This window comes from Balaenoptera borealis (assembly GCF_965194805.1).
Source record: "Balaenoptera borealis genome assembly, chromosome: 14".
In the NCBI taxonomy this organism is placed as follows: domain Eukaryota; kingdom Metazoa; phylum Chordata; class Mammalia; order Artiodactyla; family Balaenopteridae; genus Balaenoptera; species Balaenoptera borealis.
The window spans coordinates 67,758,181-67,768,170 of record NC_138875.1 but is presented as its reverse complement, the minus strand read 5'-3'; the positions used below and the strand labels follow the sequence as shown (position 1 = coordinate 67,768,170).

The following is a 9,990-nucleotide window of genomic DNA, read 5'->3' as shown; positions in this document are numbered from 1 at the left end:
GCAGGCAGCCTGGCATCCCAGAGAGTAGGGCAGTGCCCGATATACAGGATGGACTCAGTGAATGGTTTCTAGGTGAATAGAGGGAGAGAAGGAAAGAGAGAGAAGGTGAGAAGAGATTTGGATTTTCTCTGATGCACTGTCCTAGGCACAAAGTAGTGCTATTTAAAAAATACATTGATAGTGGTGATGGTTGCACAACAACTTTGTAACTTTGTAATTCAGTACCACTAAATTGTGTACTTAAAAATGATTAAGATGGTAGGGCTTCCGTGGTAGCACAGTGGTTAAGAATCCGCCTGCCAGTGCAGGAGATGTGGGTTCAAGCCCTGGTCCGGGGAGGTCCCACATGCTGCGGAGCAACTAGGCCCATGCACCATAACTACTGAGCCTGCGCTCTAGAGCCCGCGAGCCACAACTACTGAAGCCCATGTGCCTAGAGCCCGTGCTTTGCAACGAGAAGCCCACGCACCACAATGAAGAGTAGCCCCCGCTCGCCGCAACTAGAGTAAAGCCCACGCGCAGCAACGAAGACCCAATGCAGCCACAAATAAATAAAATTAAATAACCATTTTTAAAATAAATTTATTTAAGATGGTAACTTTTGTGTGTTTTCCCACAATTACAAATGAAATCTATACCCTATTGTATTGACGTTTAAGGTCATGGTCTTGAGAAAAGGCTGGCAGAGCCCACTCCTATTCCTTGAAAATGCCACTGGCTCTCCCCTACCCACCCACCCCGCCTCCAAATCATGCAGCCACCTGCCTCTTAAGCCACAGTCATCCTTTGGGTGTGAGTTAGTTTTAATATCAAAATGGTATTTTCAACAAAAGAAACTACATTCATGGGTGAAAACAAAATGCCAAGTTCAAACTCCATTGCTGGATCCACATAAAAATATTGTTTTTAATCGACAGCAGAATTTCTGTCCCCACATTCAGCATCCCCGGAGGCAATGACGTGGAAAATGTCCTCTCTGGTCTATTCAAGTAAAACGGTGGGTCCCTGGGTAGATTCTCAAGAGGGCCTTTGGGGTGTTTTGTAGGGATGGGACCAGCCCCATCCCCTGCAACATATCCCTCCAGCTCAATATGTACGATATCAATATCTACACAAGCACAGCCCCCCGGCAGGGACCGCAGTCGCCAGTCCCTCCACACTGCCTATTAAAGCATTAAGCCTCCTCTTCCAGCTGCGAGGCCAGCTCCCCAGCTGCTGAGGTCCTGCTCCTAACGAGCTGGATGTTCAGTGGAGTCAAGGCCAGAGTGAGCATCGGCACGCCCAGGTCAGCGGGTGGGGAACAGAGTTGCCTTCTTCGGCTCAGCTTCCTCTACTATTAAGTCGAGGACACACACACTCACACAGAATCCGAGAATCCCACCACCATCATCAGTCTCAAAGGTGGCCTAGTTCCAATCCTTCTGCCTCCAGAAGGTTCGTTACCCACCAAGACACATCTTTCCCTCCCTGGGACCGGCCTCTCGGAAGCTTCCTCCGCGCCTGCCTGCCCCCGCTTTGCAGCCACAAGGGACTAACGGGGTCCCTCTCCAGTGAGATTCTCCCAGCCAGTGCCCACATGCCCTCGGATCTTCTCCCGGAGTGGCATGACACCAGGGGCTGGGGATGATGTGCTTTTAAGGCTGTTCTTCTTCCAAGCCGTCATTGCTCCCTCCAACCAGGCCCCTGCCTGGCAGGAATATGGCCCACCTTATTTATCCTGAGGTGGATTTGAGGGTCCTCCTCCTTTCAAGAACTTAGAACCAGTTTTCTGAAATTTGGCCAGAACGTATTAGAAGCTCCTCAGAATTCCACCTGGGCTGAAACAGTCACACGGTCAGCCTAGAACTCAAATCTAACCTGTCGCCTCCTCAGTCACGTCCGCAGCGCTCCGCCAGTGCCCCTGGGATAAACTCTCTGGCAGCACCATCTGGTATCCGTCCATTTCCCACCTGCCTCCTGCTGCGCTCTCCACGACCTTTCCAGAATTTCTTCAGTCCTCTCTGATCCCCAGAACTCTGTGTCCGCCATTCCCGCTTCCTGGAACTCATCCCCACTACACTCTGCCCAGCCAGGGCTCGGCTTAGATGTCTTCCTCTTAGAAAATTTACCCTGACTGCCCACACCTCACTCTACCCCACCCCCACTAAATACGCTAGCATTAAAGTTCCTGAAGATTGTGTGATGTTTAATCACCACTCATCCCCAACGCCTAGCACCGTGCCTGGCACACAGTAGGTGCTTCTCATCCTTGTCTGTCTCCTGGGTGCTTTCACAGCCCCACCATCCCTATCATGGCACCCATCTTACTGCATTACCTGTTTATTTTCTCCATCTCCCCCACTGAGCCAGACGAGCACTGTGGAAAAGCCCGTGCGTGGGTCCCAGACCCAGAGCAGTGCTGGGCACATAGTAGGTCCTCAGCAGCATCAAGTCTTTGTGGTTGAATAAAAAGGCCCCCGGAATGGGAAATGCTTCGAGTGAAATGGGGCAAGGCAGCCACTAGAGGGCAGCAGGCACGTGCTTTCCCCAGTGCAGGCTCCACCCCACCCCCGGTTCTGCAGGCTCCTTCGGATGCATTCTCCTCTCCTGCCTTTTGCAGCTCAGGCCTCTGGATCGCCCTTCAGGCCTCACCACCAGCTCTGCCAAATTAGCTCTGAGTCCCTGACTATCAGAGAAGCTTTCAACCCCAGAGCAGTATGCAATGACCCAAGCAACTTGCCTGCAAGGCCTCCAGGCAGGCCTCTGACCGTGCCCCTGAGCTGATCCAGTCCTCCAGGCCCTGCCTTGAGCTGTCCTCTCCCACAGACCCTGACTACCAGACTGAGCCAGCAAAACTGCCCCCTCTTCCCATCCTCCCCCCAACCTGGTGCCCCCTCTTACCCCCACCCAAGAACCCCTGGACTCGTTGCTTCTCCTCTCTGCTCCCAGAGGACCCTCCCCCAGCACTGAAGAGATCCAAACTCCCAGCCAAACTCTCATCATCTCAGGGCAGCTAAATTGCACAGAAGTTAGAAGAGAAAGCTGAGCTAATTTACACCAAGGTGTAAATGGGTGATAGATTTACAACCGGTCTGACTATTCCAATCTAAAGTTTTATGTCCTAGAGCTTCCAAAGCTCTAAAGTCCCCAAATCAAGGACTCTAGGCCCTCTCCTGATGATTGATAATTCCATACACAATGGCATATCCTCTGTACACACCAGACAGGCATTTTTAGGGCCACAAACGCTGCATCCACTATTGCAACTATCAGGCTATTGTTTATAAGAATCAGAGCCCAAATGCAGGTTATAAGGGGTTAATAGCGTGTGTCCAGTGGCCAAAATCTTGGGAGGCTGACTTTGTTTCTGACCCCACCTCAGCAGACACCACTCCTCCATCAGGCCTGAGCCACAGCCCAGCCCCTCCTTTAGAGTACTGAGAACTTTCCTGACTTCAGATGGCTCTTCCCCAGAGCAGTGACCACGTCCAACACGACTAGCTCCGCCTCTCCCTGTGTTAGTCAAGTCCCAAACCTGTGTTAGCCCAGTCCCAGCCATGCCGACATCCAAGCTGTTAATAGTAATAGTGACGAGGAGGGTTAGACCTGTTGTTAGTCAGAAAGAAATCCACAAGCCGTTAGTTTCTGCTGAAAGGAACAGATCAGGAGGGTAGGAGTTAGTCAGGTGAAGGAGAGGTTAATTAAGAGCAGGTCAGAGCCAGGCCAGGAGGCTGGAGCCCCCAGATGGGCAGGGTTGGCTGTTAGTGCTCAGCCCTCTGGGGCAGCCAGGGCGAGACAGGGATTAGCTGGGTGAGAGCAAGAGTTAGTGCAAAGGAGCCAGAGATTAGCCCAAAGAGACCAAGGTGCCCACTGGAGGTGAGGCATAAAATCACCCCCAGGTGTGGCCCTGGCTTAGCGGCTGGCGGGCTCTGGGGAGGCAGGCTGGTGTAGGGACATGGGTGTGAACAGGACAGGGAGCCAGGGATGAATTTCTGGCTGGCCCGATGGTCTGCAGGGCTCCGTGGGCGCCTGGGGTTCATTTGTTGCTTCCCACTTTCTCCTGCAAACCCCGAACCCAAGATCTGCTTTCTTGCCTGGTTTCTCAAACTTCCCCTTGTGGACTGCCCTTCTCAATGACTTCGGTAGGAAGAAAGGCCCACATCTACTTCCAGTGTGGGAAACCCGGGTCTCCCAGCTCCAGGGATGGGAAGGGCCCCTCTAGCCAACTTCTCGTTCTAGGAAAGGCCCCTCTCACTGATCTCTTGGCCATTCCTTCTCAGCACCTTGTGATAAGGCCAAAAGTCCCCTCTCACTGACTTCTGGTGTAAAAGATACCCCTCTTCCCATCCTCCAAATGTGGGAAATGCCCCCTCTGGCTGACTTTCCAGTACTAAATGCTCCACTCAGTGATTTCCAATGCGGTTAAGACCCTTTCAGCGACTTCCAATGTGGGGAAGTCTTCACTTACTGACTTCCGGTGTGTGACACGCCCCTTTACTAACCTCCTGTGCAAGACACGCCCCTTTGCTGACTTCCTGTGCAGGACACGCCTTTCATTAATTGCACCGCGCCTCTACCGGCCACTTGCCAATGGAGAAGATTCTACCCTCGCTTCCCTCCAGAGAAGGACACACAGGCACCTTCTCTCTGCTCCCTTGGCTGGGAGGAGCCCAGAGCTCCGCATTCTAGACCCACAGGCCTCCACACTCACACCCCAGAAGTTGCCCTGCTCCCGTCCACTCCCAGTGGCAACCAGCCTTGTGCACAGAGGAGGGATGCTGTGCTCAGAGGTCGGCCTCCCTCCCACACCCACAGGACCACCTCTTCCTCTGGGCCACTGGTGTGGTTAGTAGAACCGGCCCAGTGGACTCTGAACTCACAGCCAATCGGGGCAGCAAAGTGGGGCATCTGTCAGGACATCTGCTTGCCAAAAGGAGGGGGACCAGCCCCGAGGGGGGGCCCAGAGCTCGGCAGGGCTGGGGTTAGTAAGAAGAGAAAACAGAGTTAGTAGGGGCTGGGTTAGTAAGTCAGAGCACAGCACTAGCAGACAGGGGCACCTCAGCAGACACACACTGGGAGCCGCTAGGAGAAAAGGAAGAACACACGCAGGTCCATTAGTTTGTTAAGGGGTGGTCGGGGTGCAGTTGAGGCCCCCTGGGGTTAGACGGGTTAGTAATTGAACAAAAGAGCTGTCTACGGAAAGAAAGCTGAAGAGGAGGAAGAGTGTGGGGAAGAGACGGTTAGGGGTTCAAAGCAAGTGTCCAGCCCCAGGCAGAGGGGTCTGTGTGCAGACCACCCAGAGGGACCAGGGTCTGCCAGGGTGCATGATGGGTCAGGTTTTCTGGGTCTCCCACCCCTGCCCTCCTATATATGTATTAAGTATCTGCCATGTGTCAAGAGCTTTATATTCCTGGGAATCCTCACTACCACCTGTGAGGTGAGGAGCAGGCCTCCCATTCTACTGCCGAGGAAACGGGGGTTCAGAGAGGTGAGGTGAATTGCTCAGAGTCACCCAGCAGGAAGCAGCAGAGTTGGCGAGTCCTGTTTGCGCGCCCTCTCCTGGAACGTGGGTCTGCACAGAGATCCCAGGCCCGGGCAGGGGCTTCCGGAGCCTCGTCTGCCCCGCATCCTAGCCCCTGGAAAGGCCCACGAGCCGCAAGGTTAGTAGGGTGTGGCTGCAGGGGGTTAGTAGGGCATGCTCGGGCCTGGTTAGTGGGTTAGTCGGTCGGCAGAAGGCCGGGCACCTCGTCACACACCACAGCGTCCCGGCCGAGCCCTGGGTTAGTAGGTTAATCACACCATGCAACACTGCCCCAGCCCCTCCAGCTGCAGCTCCAGAGGCCTCCCGCCCCCACCAGCCAGGGAGCCGGGCCTGACCAGGGCAGGGGGTCTGCCTCCCAGCTCCTCAGCCCCACCAGAATCAAGGCTATCCACGTAGACCCTGCCCAGAAGAATTTGGCTTCCCTACTTCTCAGCTCTGGGCCTCAGGGGCCCTCCCACACACACTGCAGTTCCCCTGCAAATGGACCCTGCTGGTTCTGGCTGGAAACCCCCTGCCTGGTTCTGGTCATCCCCTTCCCAGAGGGCCGGATCCTGTCACGCTCAGGCACGCGCACACGCACACGCACGCGCGCACACACCAGCATCTTCCCACAGAAGGTCTGTTGCCCTAGAGCCACCGGGTCCAGTGGACAGCTTCTCCGTCCCCTACTGCCAGGCCTCTAGCTACTCCAACCAATGGCCTGCCCTCACCCAAATACTAAAACTGCATAGAGCTCACCTGGCTCCTGGAACCAAGTTCAGACTTCCCAGCCCCAGGGGAAGGGCTGACTTTCCAGCCGCTGCTACAGAGCACTGGAGTGTGCCCTGGTTTTGTCATCTCCTATCACGGTTGTAATTTTCCCACGTAATCCCCCATGGAGACTCTCCATGGTTCTAACTGATGCTCTGTAAGAAAAGGGTTCTGTTGCCAGGAAAGTTTGGGGGGAAACACCTAATCTTCCGTCTGTCCTTGAGTATTCACAATTCCCATCAGCACTTTCAAAGGCTCTGATAAGCCCTGCACTACAGAAACCTACTGAATTTGAACTTTTTTTTTTTTTTTAAAGAGCAATGACGTCTCCTAGAATTCACTTTGGGCATCTCTGCTCTAATTTTCCCTTGGAAACTCTCAACTAAACCACATCTTTCTCATCCTCCAAGGTCCTGATTAGTTCAGCCTCGCTGGGAAGCCTTTTCAGCCTACTCTGGGGTCTTACTCCCACCCACTCAAGCACCGAGAACCTGTGCCTCAGTAGACTGTTTTCTGCCCCATCCTCTAATTCTCTGTGTGAGCTGGTTTTCTCCCACTCGGCGTGGCTGTGAAATCCTGCAGGCTTGAATCATGGCCATATCTCCACTTACATTCCCCTCAAGCGAGTAGCACAGGGAAGGGCTCACAGTAGGTGCTCAATTCGGATGCGAGGGTAGGTATTAAATTCCCCAGGAAGCATTTGGAGCTAGTAGGGAGGCCGTGCAATGCAGCCAATTCCTCAACCTGATCAGCGAGGGATATTAAAAACACAAGAGGGGAAGCCCTAGTCAGAAATGCCTCTGGATCAAAGATGAGGAGTTTACAGTCCAGAGTGCCAAAAAGAGAGAAGCCCTAAATCTAAACTCCAAGATGGATGGGAGTGTTTATTGAGCACCTACTAAGAGTCAGGTGCTGTGCCAGGTGCATGATCTCACTGACTTCTCCCTGTGCCCCGCCCCCCGTGCCCAGGTGAGCAGATGGCTCCAGTTTCAGAGTGGAAATTGGACTCACAGGGGTGAGGTGAGTTGCCCAAGGTTGTACGGCAGACTGCGCACCCTCAGACTCCAAAGCCCAAGCTCTTCCCATAACAGCCCTCTGCTGGGGGCTCCTCCTCGCTGCACTGGGTCCGGTGTCTCCCCGAGGCCTCCAGGGCCGCCCTAGCACAGAATCTCCCAATGCTTCTACTTCCCATGCCTCTATTCCTCCTCCTCCTCCCTACTGGGGGTGGGAATTCTAAAGGGGAGTTGGCTCCAGCTGTCCATGTTTGTGGTGACCACCTGCTGTGGACTGAATTGTGTCTCCCCCCAAATTCATAGGTTGAAGCTGTAACCCCCAATGTGACTATATTTGGAGACAGGGCTTTTATGTAGGTAATTAAATTTAAATGAGGTCATTAGGATGAGGCCCTAATCCCATAGGACAGGTGCCCTTATAAAAAGTGGAAGAGACACCAGATATCTATTTCTCTCTCTCTGTCTCTGTCTCTCTCTGTCTCTGTCTCTGTCTGTCTCTCTCTCTCTCTCTCTGTATGCACAGAGAAAAGGCCATGTGAGAACACAGCAATAAGTTTCTATCTGCAAGCCAAGGAGGCAGGCCTCACCACAAACCATCCCTGCCACCTTGATCTCGGACTTCCAGCCTCCAGAACTATAAGAAAATGCATTTCTGTGGCTTCAGCCATCCCAGTGTGGTACTCTGTTATGGCAGCCCAAGCTGACTAAAACAGGTCCCCTCCCCACCCTGGGAAAAGGACGTTGGGGCTCTTAAACTTGCCTAAGGAAAGCCGAGGCAGCTCTTGTGCAAGCACTGGGACTGGCCCCGCTGCGGGGGCTGGAGGGAGTGGAGAACGAGGAGGGGGGCGTGTAAGTGAGTCTGCCCGCGTGATGGGGAGCCTGCCCTGCCTGCCTTTGCTCCCCAGGGACAGGGGTGTGGCAGGGGGCAGGGTCTGAGATTGGGCTGGGGTGAGGCTGATTCCAGACCATTCCCTTTGGATGTCAGGAGCAAGGCCCCGTGTCTGTCTCCTTCTGGTGAGCGCCACCACGCACACCCCTCTCCCCCTCCAGCCTGGGTCTCCGCATCTCTTGGAAACTCTCTCCTTTCAGGATAGCCCCTCCCAGAGCTCCGTAACACTAGGGAAAGGCCCAAGCTCCCCCCAGGCCCAACTGCCTCCTCCTGGTCACCATCAGGGAGAGAAGCAAGGAAAAGCTCCAAGAAGCTCCCACAAAAACGAGAATCACTCACACAGCAAACGGCGCAAGACAGCCTCCAGCCAGTGGCGCCCCAGGGGCGGCATCTGCCCTCCATCCCACTGGGAGCTCCTCCCCGACTCCTGTCCTGTAGGGTCTTTGGAGACCCAGCCTTGGCGAGGGTGTGGTCAGTAGGGCCTTGGCCCAGGCCCAGCTCTGCCCGGTCGCTGGCAGGGATTCAAGGAGAAATCACGTCCTCACGGGGTCAGGAAGGGCCTCCAGGCCTGGACCGTAGGGCCCAGCAGGCAGGTCCGGACAGAAGCGGAGGGGACTGTGGGCTGCCAGCCTCCCTCACAGCCCTCGCGCTGTCCTCCAGAGCCAGGTCCTGTCCTCGGCTGAGCACCAACCAGGAGGGGCCTTTATCCCCGGGGGGCTCCAGCCCAGGAGTTGGGAAGGATGAGGTCTCCGGGGAATTGTCCAGGGTTCCAGAAAACCACCAAAGGCTGCTCCCTGTGTCACCGTGGCCAGAGTCCAGGGTCACCCGGGAGTCCTGGAGAGGCAGCCGGAGCAGGCACAGCAAGTGAGGATGGGGGCCTAGCCTCCACCCCGGCTCCCCACAGCCGCACCTCTCAGGGGCCTCTTCAAAGACCCCCAGTCTCCCTCCTGTGCCACCAAGACTGAGACAGGGCGGGGTGAGGGCTTCGGATGCTGATAATGCATACAGAGGGTGCCCCATCTTGGCAGCGCTCGCATAAGGGGTGTAAAAGCAATAAAGGGGCCCCGGAGCCGGCCCACAGGCTTCACGGGCGGACGAGAAGCAAGTGTCCAGGTGGGCAGAAAGGGCCTTCAGAGTCCTAGGGAGGCTCGGCTTCCCTTTACAACATTCCCGCTGAGGGGACCTCGGTACACCCCTCCCCCAACACACACATGTACACACACACCCCTCCCAGGACGGGGAGCTCATTCCCTCACAGAGACTGTGATAAAGCACGTTCTTACGTGAAGACCTGAGAGGGCGGGACCGCACCTCGTGTTGACCTCCGGATCCTCAGCTTCTAGGCGGGAGAAGGCGCTCGGTCCATGTCTGCGCTGGATGAAGGCGTGTGCTGAAACCTCTGCCGTGGACCCACCCGCAGCGCTCTTGATTCAGTCCCACCACCTCCACCAAGACCACGCACAACGGCAGGAGTGTTTGGGCCAGACCTGGGTACCTGGGCCTGGACGGGAGGAGAATCAGCCTCCAAGAAACGAAGCGCAGCGGAACCCCCTCCCTAACACCTACCCGGGCTCACCTGGCAGCGTGCAGCTCCCAGCTCCTACCCCACGTAGACCCTACAGGTCCATCCTGGAAGACAAAAGAGACAACCACGACACAGGAGAAAACCTCACCCAGGCCCCCTCCCCAGCCCGGGCCGGGCCAGAAGTCTCTGCTAACAAGACGGCCCCGCCCCAGGAGCCAGGGAGGCCGGGCCCAGGCACCGCGCCCCCCACCTCCCTTCCTCCCAGCCCAGAACACCCCTGGCTCCCTTCAGC

At 55.6% G+C, this 9,990-nt stretch overlaps 1 long non-coding RNA gene across 2 annotated transcripts; it reads right to left on the bottom strand.

Moving 5' to 3' along the window:
- Positions 1–785: 785 nt before the first annotated feature.
- On the bottom strand, positions 786–9,984 carry LOC309611139. 2 transcript variants are annotated; one of them, XR_014234345.1, is made up of 3 exons: positions 9,750–9,984; positions 9,457–9,546; positions 786–9,007 (listed from the first exon to the last, which is right to left on the bottom strand). It is a non-coding gene; the product is annotated as an uncharacterized lncRNA (long non-coding RNA). The 2 variants fall into 2 exon arrangements; XR_014234346.1 differs by having other exon boundaries at positions 9,457–9,541.
- Between the last annotated feature and the right edge of the window lie 6 nt (positions 9,985–9,990).